The sequence below is a fragment of the Trifolium pratense genome, linkage group LG6, assembly GCF_020283565.1.
Source record: "Trifolium pratense cultivar HEN17-A07 linkage group LG6, ARS_RC_1.1, whole genome shotgun sequence".
In the NCBI taxonomy this organism is placed as follows: Eukaryota; Viridiplantae; Streptophyta; class Magnoliopsida; order Fabales; family Fabaceae; genus Trifolium; species Trifolium pratense.
Genome location: NC_060064.1, coordinates 40,337,304 through 40,348,695, shown reverse-complemented (window position 1 = coordinate 40,348,695; position 11,392 = coordinate 40,337,304). Strand labels below are relative to the sequence as shown.

Genomic DNA, 11,392 nt, shown 5'->3' with positions numbered 1-11,392 from the left:
GAGTGTTTTGTAATCATTATCAATAAATGGCAGTGCAGTATCTTTAGTCTGTTGTTTATATTTATCTCTTCATATATATGAACGCAATGGATATGCTTGTAGCTTTAATTTTCTAATCCCATGCAAAGCGATTCCTTTTAGAATTTCAAAATGGTTCAACAATATTCTCATTTCTATATCACTCTCGTAAGAAAATATCATCCAATAAGTCCTCAAATTATCTAGTAACAAGACATAAAACCGTGTTAAGAGGACTAGTGAAAATTATTACTTTGCTCACCCAAATTTTTAGCTAGTCAGATTGTTAGAGATCGAATGTGTATTTTTCATCAGGTAACTAGTTCAAGTAGTGGATTCTGAAAGCTTATTGGCATTTTGCAGAAGGAGTAAAGACACTTCCATCTGTAAACCAAGATCATCCTAGTTGGGTTGATAAAGAGTGTTTCCTCTGCTTATGTACATCAGAATATGAAATGTTCAACATTTGTAATTCAGACTAATCCAAATGTTCCTTCGGTCAAATAATCTAACAGAATATGATTTTATTTGACAAGATTTGTTTTAAATCTTTCAAACATATCTAACTAATTCCTATTAACAAATCTTCTAAAATTAACTGAGATTTCGCTTAGACAAACACGTGCATTGGATCGTAACAAACTTATGCTTACTTGCACGACACTCTAGGCTTGTATGACGTGTCCAAATGATACAACACATGTTGTTTTAGCTAATGCAGCCAACCAAAAGGAACAACAATCTTCCCCTTTGGCAAATTTTGGCTAAAACAACTTACCAGATGTGCATGAGATAATCTACAGTAATCATGAATCTGATCTTCAATGTGTATGAGATAATCTTCAAATGGCAATTGGCTGAAGTTAATTTATAATCTCGTGAAAGCATTGCTCCATTCAAAATCAACTAACCCTCCCTCAACTTTCGTACATTCTTCCACCCTTCGCACCATTGCCTTGCCTTTGAGTCGTAACTCGAAGATTTTGTTTTCTCTCAGCCTCGCCACACCCTTTGGCAATAGGTAGTATTCTAACTTTGATTTCGGATTTAACGCTTTTATTGTTTCCTTTACTTTGATTATTTGTAGCTTCTCCCTGTAATTTATTTAAATTGATACTGAAAAATTCTTGTTGGAAGAATGCTCAATTATTGGTACGCCAACTGAATGATGAAATGCCTGAAACATGTTTGATGTAATCTGAGACGGGAAAATAGATTCTAGGGACGAAACCGATAGAATCAAGTCTCAAAGTAGGAATTCTAACAAATTGAATAGAATTCGATACAAATGAGATTATACAAACATAAATGAGAGAGTTTTGAGAGAAGAAGATAATTGTTCATTCATTCATTGATCCTTTTCAAAATGAGGCACAATTGCTTTAAATACAACCACAAAGGCTAAAAAGGTAATTGACATAAATAAAACTATTTATTTAAAATAAACTATTAAACTATACCTAATTCCTGTCACAATACCCTCCCCTTCAAACATCCTTGTCCTCAAGGATGAACAATCACAAGTGCCATGTTTAAGAGGCAAGGCTTTCCATTTGATTAAAACTTTAGCATCTCGAACATTTCCCCTATCGATCATCTTCCTGTGAAAAATAACTATAAAAGCAAACCAGTTCAGAACCTTTCCATATTGCCTTGATGAATAGTGTGCAGCAACAAACATAGGTAAGCTCAATGAGTAATTGCTTAACAACACATTCCTTGTTGGCACCCAGGCAGCAACTACATTCTCATAAAAACCCTTCTCTTTTTCACTCTTTAGGAACTCTGATAGCATCTGCTGATAGAAATGGGCAAGACTAATAAGCTTCATCCAATCCATAGCATTAACCACTATTATTCCAATGTTCAAAAGTCTTCTACCATGCCTTGAAACCACATATAAACCTTTAAATGGTGTGTGAAAATCATTGAACAGCTGCACAAGCTTGGCAGTTGAAAAGTACTGACGAGAACCAAACTGAGAAGTAATTTCAAAATTATTTAGAGCATCATGTGCTATAACTAAGTGAACACCTTGAACTAAAGAAATGGAACAATATGTTTCATTTGTTGAAATGTTAAAAGAGTTACTCTTCCAACCATCCATTTGTCTATAAATATTTGGTACTTCCATATTCTTGTCATCATTGATCTTCCCTAGCTCATGTGTCCCAACACTTGAACCAAAGGCCATTAGATAGAGAGATTGAGATTCCTTATCATGTGCCCTTAGGACACACGTTAACATAACCCTTATTTAAATAGGAATCTTATTTACGATGATAAGGAGGGTTCTTTTAAGATATAAAGTTGATTGTTTCTTCAAAGAAAAAAGAATTAGAATTTTAATGCCACTTAAGAATCAAAAAGTTTTATGTCAAGATAAGGTACAAAGCAAAATGTCTCGAAAGAAAAGAGGCTGTGCTGTGAGAGGAACGTTGTAGAGCATATAGAACAAATGTTTTGTGTTTAAAAGCTAAAATATATTACTATTAACAAAAAGTTAGCTTAGCAAGACATGCTAACATATATAACACAGTTAATTACAAGATACAAACAGTCAAACACGTCATAAAAAAGATATTTATTTTATTTTAACTCCAATTATATATATATAGAGAGAGAGAGATAAAAGAAGAGTAGAGTAAGGAGGGACCAAACCATACCCTCAAAAGACTAATAAAATCTATAAAAAAAAGTAGACCGAGCTTATTTTACACAAGGTCTTCTTTGATGGTCAAAAGAGCAGAAGTCCACCAAGTAAACTCCGACACATGGAGTTAGGCCAATAGAAACCAACTTATCTACACAATGGTTACCTTTTAAAAATATGCGAAATAATAAAGTACATACTACATAGAATTCAATTTAGAGAGGCAATTTGACCAAGGACTCCTCAACTGCCTAGGGACTATGTGAGGAGATTTGATGGCCAATATAGCAAGCTTGTAGTCAGTCTCTCAATCCACAAATGATGCCAATTCCTTTCAACTGCACACTCAATAGTTAAGATGACTCATATGATTACAGCAAACAGAGCATTTGCGATTCCAAGATTCATTGCGAAACAACCAATGTTCTCACCATGCCTATTTCTATTAGGCCTAATGTTCTTGAATTTGAGGTTGTTTATGCAAAACCAAATGGTATTAACAATGCTGATGATGGCTACAGCAATAACCACCCAGACAACACAGAGCACTCCAATTCCAAGAGCAAATATTGAAAACTGAAAGGATGGAGAGGATTCGTCCTCTAATGTTGAAAAATGAAAATCATAACTAAAATTCAAAAGCTTTGAGTTAATCCACTACCAAATAATGTCATCAATATATGGAAATAAACTTTTGCCGAAATAAATAATTATTTCTTCTTTTTTCCAATCCAAATCATCATATTAAGAACACCCTTAACAAACTTCTTATTACTAATACACAGAATTGGCGAGCATATGATCAATAGGGATGTTAGATAAGTATGTAGAATTTGATGATCTATAAGATAAATTAGGGGTCTATATATAGGGCTTGGCGTAACAATATAGGGCGAGAAGTCCTCGTCCCACGATCCGGAGCTAACGGCTTCGTCTTTCAGGGAATGTATATCCCATGTGGCGATCTTCTCGACCCTTAACCCCTTAGGGTTAGGAGGTATGGTTACCCCCTGCGGATCACTTAGCCCATAGGCGAGTGACCGACTTAGGTGGTATTGGGCCTAGGAGAATAGGACTCCAGTATTCAGTCCGATACAGTTTGCATTCCCTAAAATATTTTCTTAAAATATTAGTCAAAGACAACTGTTGGTAATATTTTATTTTCATATAGATAACGCTTTTGCCAAAATCATAGACTCAAAAGCAAAAGATTATATGCTAAAGTTTAGATGTCTCCCATATTATTTCAAAAAGCAAAAGCTATGTTAAGCACTAATTTTCCATGGACCAATTGCGAAGAAACAACACATGATATTAATTAATTAGTCACAAAAAGAGAGGGAGAAGGACTATATATGTAGGGTACTAGCTAGATGAAGTATTATATATTCGATCTATCAAATTATAAAATGTTTACAAATAGTTGTATAATATAACAAATTAATAATTTTTTATTAAATAATAATATAAAATTATTTTATATTGTATTATTAAACTCTTATGTAAAATCTAAGAGACTCAAAAAAGTAAAAGTAAAACTTTAAACGTTTCATATACTATTTGGAAAAGGAAAAGCTATGTGAAGCACTTTCTGCATGGACCAGTTGAGAAAAAACAACACGTGAAATTAATCATGAAAGAGAGAAAGGGAATGTGTATAAATGTAATGTAGGGTAATAGCAAGATGAAGTTCTTGCGAAGACCAAATACTAAGAAATGGGCGGTTCCCTATTTTCTCTTCATCACAATATGTTTTCATTACTTTTCATTTTCATGTTCTTGCTAGAAGCTGTCAATGGCACCAAAAAGGTTTATAGGCTTGTATGCTATATATATATATATATATATATATATATATATATATATATATATATATATATATATATATATATATATTATATATATATATATATATATATATATATATATATATATATATATTCAATTATTTGATGTTTCTTGTTTCAATATATGTTGTGTTGCTAAATTCCCATCATTTGTAACATTTCACCAACCGTTGGGTCTTGTTGTGCAGTGTTACATTGTATACTTGGGAGCACATTCTCATCGGCCCTCACCCTACATCTGTTGAACTTGAAATTGCTACCAATTCTCATTATGATTTACTAAGTTCAACCTTGGGAAGGTATACAATGCATCATATGGACTATTTAGTTTTTTTATTCTTTCTTAGTGTAAATTATATATATGACTTTATCGTAAATATATTTTTTATCACTATGAATAAAGATTTTATAAGTTCAGCTATTACTTAATTTTTATGATTTTTTTAGTCCAAACAAAAAAAATTGTACGTAGTTTTAGTTTTAGTTAAAACTAAATTTGTTTCATTTCATTCTTAAACTCTTTAAGTTTTTGAATGAATTTTTGCATGTATGTTTAAAATATTATACAGAGTTCATTTACTAAATTTAGCATTTTTTAAGATGGGTGGAATTAAATATAAATTTTTTTTAAATGTAAAAAAATTTAAGATAAAAATAACAAGAATTTGGACATCAAATCAAATTTTGAATTCATCTTCTAAAATGATTAGCGACGGAACTTGTTGTCTGTGTAATTTTTGTTCATGTGTAATTATTATATATATGAGGAGAGATCCGTTGACTTCAGGAGTAAGTCTTCATTGACTTACTCCGCTTAATAACTCGATATCAGCATTATATTTCTTCAATCCAACCGTTGAATTCAAAGATCTTATTGAGTAGATCAACTCCACAAATTTTTATAAAAATTCAATGGAGACTTACTTCTGGAATCAACGGATCCCTCCTCTATATATAAACCTTCTAAACCCACTAATAAAAGACACATTTGTAGTCCCGTGAGCTTAGCTCAATTTAGTCATTATATCTCACTTATCCATTTTAAGGGTGAAATTTCTAGCTACTAAGCTACTCCCTCCGGTCCTTTTTATAAGGAACACTTTGAAAAAATCACACAGACCAAGGAAACACATTTAACATAGTTATTTTCATTTAATACTCTTATAAATTTAAATTTATTCCATGTTTACCCTTATTTAATTACTTTTTATTCAACTAACTTACTTATTTTTAAATTCTCTTTCATAATAAATAAGGGGCATAAGTGAAATTGAACATTTAGAACATTTGAAAATTAGTCAAAGTTTCTTATAAAAAGGACCAAATTTTTTTCCCAAAGTGTTCCTTATAATAAGGACCGGAGGGAGTACTTGAAAAGAAAAAAAACACATTTGTAATATATTAGCAGTGTGTTTGTAAGTGGAAATATTTCTCATTTTAAATTTGGTTTTATTTGGTTGGCGTGTATTTGGTTTTTTCTAAAAATTTAGAAATCATTATGGCTACTAATTATTAGTTAATTTAGTGGTGATTATTTATCGTTGGATTTGGTAGGAAGAAACACAATTCAATCCCCACAATTGTAATCGGGTGGAGATCAGAATCACTTAATGTCAGAACTGACCTTCAATTAGATTAGGTCCAGTAAATCAGATATTTATGATAAAAAAATATTATTATGGCACTTATGAAGTGTTTGTCTCGGTTCTGTGGCTATTAGGTATGACTTTTTTATTTTTTTCTTTTAATAATCAAAAGATTAAATTATAGGGAAATTATATGGAGTATAAGTATTTTTTTTTGGTTATGATGGTATATGAAGTTTCAACCAAAAAAATCGAGTTTTAGTAAAATCGAGTTTTAGTGATCTGTGAGTCATATTTTGGGGTTGGGTTTTTGGCACGTGATGTTTGCGATAGGTTTGGGTTCATTGGTGTTTGTTGTGGATTCAGCATTTTTGTGCTTTCACTTTCACTTTGGTAAATGTTGTCATACTTTTTACGTAGTACGTTTAGTGTTTTGAATAATTGTGTTAATATATTATTTCCAGTTTCAAAAGAAAATTTGACATATTTGATGATCAAACAAACTAATAAAAATCACATATAAAGATCAAATTAAATAATAAAAAATGTATTCAAATATATTTGTGTTTTCTGTCTGTCTTATTATAAGAATCTTTAAAAAAATTATGAGTATTAAAAAAAGTCATATTAAACATTACTTCAGGACACTTGTTGATGTGTTTTTCGTATGATTCTAACATATAATTCACTTTTTGTGAGTATAACAAACTTTGAGAAAATCATAGTTTTTTATGTTAAAAATCATACGAAAAAACACCTTAAAAATGCACTTGAAAAGATATTAGCATGTGCCCTAAAGGCTACATGTGCCCTTGAAAATTAATTTTTTTGAAGAAGCCCCTTGAAGATTAATAATATAGTATGTAAAACTTTTTTTTAAACGTATCCACTTAATCTTTTAATTATTAAATATTTTGAATTATTAAATATAATTTTTTTATATCGAGATACATTAACCTATGTGAGATTCAAATCATGAATACTAACATAACATATTAGCAAATAAATATGCCTATAAAAAATTGTTTTCTGTTATAAAAGAAGGAAAAATAGAAGAAACTAAAGAACAAGTTTAGAAATATTGCCAACCCACAATACATCCAACAAGTAATTCAAGTTTGCAAAAAATTATTTTCTCTAAAAAGTAGTATAACATGTTACATAATGATAACCGACAAATTTATGTAAAAAAAGAAAGTTTCATCGTACAATGATTTATTATACACTTTATCATAATCATTATTTATTATACTTTTGAACATTCTTTTTTTTTGGTTAGGTGAACATTCTTTCACTTTTCACTTTATAAAGTTAAAAAAATTACACTCCGATAAAAGTTTAGACAGAAAAAAGTGTTTGATTGATGGATATATTAATTATGTGCATTCTTTTACAGCCGGGAGAAAGCGAAAGAAGCAATGATTTATTCATATAAACAAACACATCAATGGCTTTGCTGCGTTACTTGAAGATGAACAAGCAGCATATATTGCAAGTGAGCATTCTTCCATTGTCACATTAGAGAATACAATTCACTTTTTCACACTTAAATGTGTGACTTCGTCCGAAAATTATTTAAAAAGAAAAAAATAGTGTCGTATCAACGCATTTTTGTCATTAACGTTAGGTACATAAGATTTAACTAGTCCAATTATTTATTAAAAGGAAAAGAAAAAAAAAAAAAGGCCAATTAAAATTTTGTTTCAAATTAGTTGACTCAATATTAATGTTTCCTTTGTGCAGAAAAAGCAAATGTAGTGTCGGTGTTCTTGAGCAAATCTCATAAACTGCACACAACAAGGTCATGGGAATTTCTTGGACTGCAAAGAAATGGTAAGAACACTGCATGGCAAAAGGGAAAGTTTGGTGAAAATACAATAATCGCAAACATCGACTCCGGTAAGCTTTTTACTATAATAACTTTTGCTGCACATTGAGACTTGTATGTAAAATAACATCCACAATTTTTAATCTTTGTTTCCACCCTTGAAATTGAGTAGGTGTTTGGCCGGAATCCAAGAGCTTCAGTGATAAAGGATTTGGACCTATTCCGTCAAAATGGCGTGGGAGAAATGCGTGTCAAATTAGAAAATTTGGAAAATTGAAGAAAAATCCTTGCAACAGGTTCTTTTCTCCTGATCTTGTTTACAACATTTTTCTATATAATCTTGACATCAATATAAGCACAAGGTGTGCAGCACAAGTTCAGATAATATTGGGGTTTTGGTATGCAAACCCATCATTACAATATTGCATCAACATTATACACCTGATGCAAACCACAACAGAAATAAAAACTTCTTAGATATTACATTTATTGATTAAAATATGGCAAATGAGATCATCTATATATAATGCTAATAGAGAACTAACAAGCTTATATATTTCTAGTAACACCAGTGGCAACTAAACCAACAGAAGATAGGTAGGCAACTTACTCTCCCCATACTTCCTCTATCAGGTTAATTAATCTCGCTATGTATAAACAGGAAGCTAATTGGAGCCAGATTCTTCAGCAACGCTTTCGAGGCATATAATGGCAAGCTCCACCCATCACTACTTACCGCACGTGACTTTGTAGGTCACGGTACTCATACCTTATCAACGGCTGGTGGAAACTTTGTTCCAGGTGCAAGTATATTTGCTATTGGCAATGGTACTGTAAAAGGAGGTTCGCCTAGAGCTAGAGTTGCCACATACAAAGTGTGCTGGTCTCTAACAGATGTTGCTGACTGCTTTGGAGCCGATGTGTTAGCTGCTATTGACCAAGCCATTAGTGATGGTGTAGATATAATCTCACTTTCAGCTGCTGGCCAATATCTTGTCCATCCTGAAGATATTTTCACAGACGAGGTTTCAATAGGTGCATTCCATGCACTTTCTAGAAACATATTAGTAGTTGCCCTCTGCGGGGAATGACGGACCAACCCTAGGAAGCGTTGTGAATATAGCTCCATGGGTATTCACAATTGCTGCTAGTACATTAGACAGAGACTTCAGTAGTACTATAACTTTTGGTAACAGTCAACAAGTGACGGTATATGTCATCCTGTTTCTGATTCTTCTTCTTATTGTTGTTTTAATTAACTTATATGTTGATTAAATTTGTAATAACTGATCTCTATTTTGTATTATAGGGAGCCAGTCTTTTTGTAAACTTGCCACCAAACCAGGCATTTTCTCTAATTCTTGCTACGGATGGTAAACTTGCCAATGCAACAAATCGTGATGCGTAAGTACAAGTCTAACTCAAATGATCTACTTTAAAATAACGTACTTATTAATTAAATAAGGATTTCTTACATTATTTTTATATGTATTTGTTGTTGCAGACGACTTTGTAGGCCTGGAACACTTGATCCTTCAAAAGTGAAGGGCAAAATAGTGGGATGTGATCGAGAAGGAAATATAAAATCAGTTGCTGAGGGTCAGGCAGCTTTAACAGCAGGTGCAAAGGGAATGCTTTTGAGCAATCGACCACAACAAGGGAAAACTAGTCTTGCTGAGCCTCATGTTTTGTCTTGTGTTACAAGGCCACAAACTGAAAGCAAGTACCACCCTCCTGCTGCACCAGAACGTGCAGGGTCACATGCTCCTGCTTTTGACATAACTTCCATGTAATTGATTATATATATGTCTTACTCTTCCTCACTCAAACAAACACACATAGTCTTTTAAAGTTACTCATTTGTTGACATGTTACAGATGAAAGGCTCCAACCATTTACATAGTATATTTATAATTGCAGGGACTCTAAATTAAAGTCGGGTACTACAATAAAGTTTTCAGGAGCAAAAACATTCTACGGAAGAAAGCCAGCTCCAGTAATGGCTTCATTCTCATCTAGAGGACCAAATAAGATTCAGCCATCAATACTCAAGGTATATATATACAAGTTGACTAGTGATCAACTACCTATAGTATAATTCTCCTTATTTGTCCTTTATTTTTTTCAATGGGGTTTTTAATTTGTTTTCTGTTTCAGCCTGATGTAACTGCACCAGGTGTGAACATACTTGCTGCCTATTCATTGTTTGCAAGTGCATCCAACTTAGTAACAGACAATCGCAAAGGTTTTCCATTCAATGTTATGCAAGGAACTTCTATGTCTTGCCCTCATGTGGCCGGCATTGCAGGACTTCTCAAAACAAAGCATCCTAATTGGAGTCCAGCAGCTATTAAATCGGCTATCATGACCACAGGTACACACACGTACACACACAATACATATACTCTCTAATAACGACAAGATTTCTAACTTAATTATATATCCTTACAGCAACCACACTAGATAACACAAACAGGCCAATTCAGGATGCATTTGAAAAAAAACTAGCAACTCCCTTTGCTTATGGTTCAGGGCATGTTCAACCTGACCTTGCAATAGATCCTGGACTTGTTTATGATCTAGGCATTAAGGATTACTTGAATTTCCTATGTGCTTATGGATACAACCAACAACTCATTTCAGCACTTAATTTCAACGGTACATTTATTTGTTCCGGATCTCACAGCATAGAAGACTTTAACTACCCTTCAATCACGTTACCGAATCTTGAGTTAAATGTCGTAAATGTCACTCGGACAGTCACCAATGTTGGGTCGCCAAGCACATATGTAGCAAAAGCCCAATTGCCTGGATATAAAATTGCCGTTGTACCAAATTCCTTGACTTTCAAGAAAATTGGTGAAAAAAAGACATTTCAGGTAATTGTGCAGGCAACAAATGTAACTCCACGGAGGAAATATCAATTTGGAAATTTACAATGGACAGATGGAAAACACATTGTAAGGAGTCCTATCACAGTTAAGCGCAACTAAACAATCTTGTTTCGTGTTATCAGTAGTTTGTGTGCCTTTGGTTATTTTATGCTTCTTTGGTTGTCTATGTATTGTAATATTAAGTGTTTTTCTAATCATTATCAATAAGTGGCAGTGCAAAATCTTTAGCTTAATTTCATCTAAAACTTCCATTTGACACCCTCCCAAGTTGTCCACGTATGCAAATTTGTTAGTTACATGAATGATTTAAACTGACATTTGACTAAAAGGACTAAATTGAAACTTTTTAAACTTAAGGGACCAAATTGAAATGTAAAATAAACATAAAGGACCACATATGTAATTAAGCAAAAATATTTCCATCTATAAACTATGATTATCCTAATTGCGTTAAACTAGTGTATCCTATGTTTATGTACAGAAGAATTATGAAGCATGTTTAACTCGACACTAACATAATGACATGACACCGATAATAATTTAAGAAAATAATATAATTCAATGTA

At 32.4% G+C, this 11,392-nt stretch overlaps 1 pseudogene; it reads left to right on the top strand.

The window, feature by feature from the left end:
• The first annotated feature begins 4,351 nt into the window (after nucleotides 1–4,351).
• On the top strand, nucleotides 4,352–11,006 carry LOC123889406 (annotated as a pseudogene).
• Nucleotides 11,007–11,392: the final 386 nt, after the last annotated feature.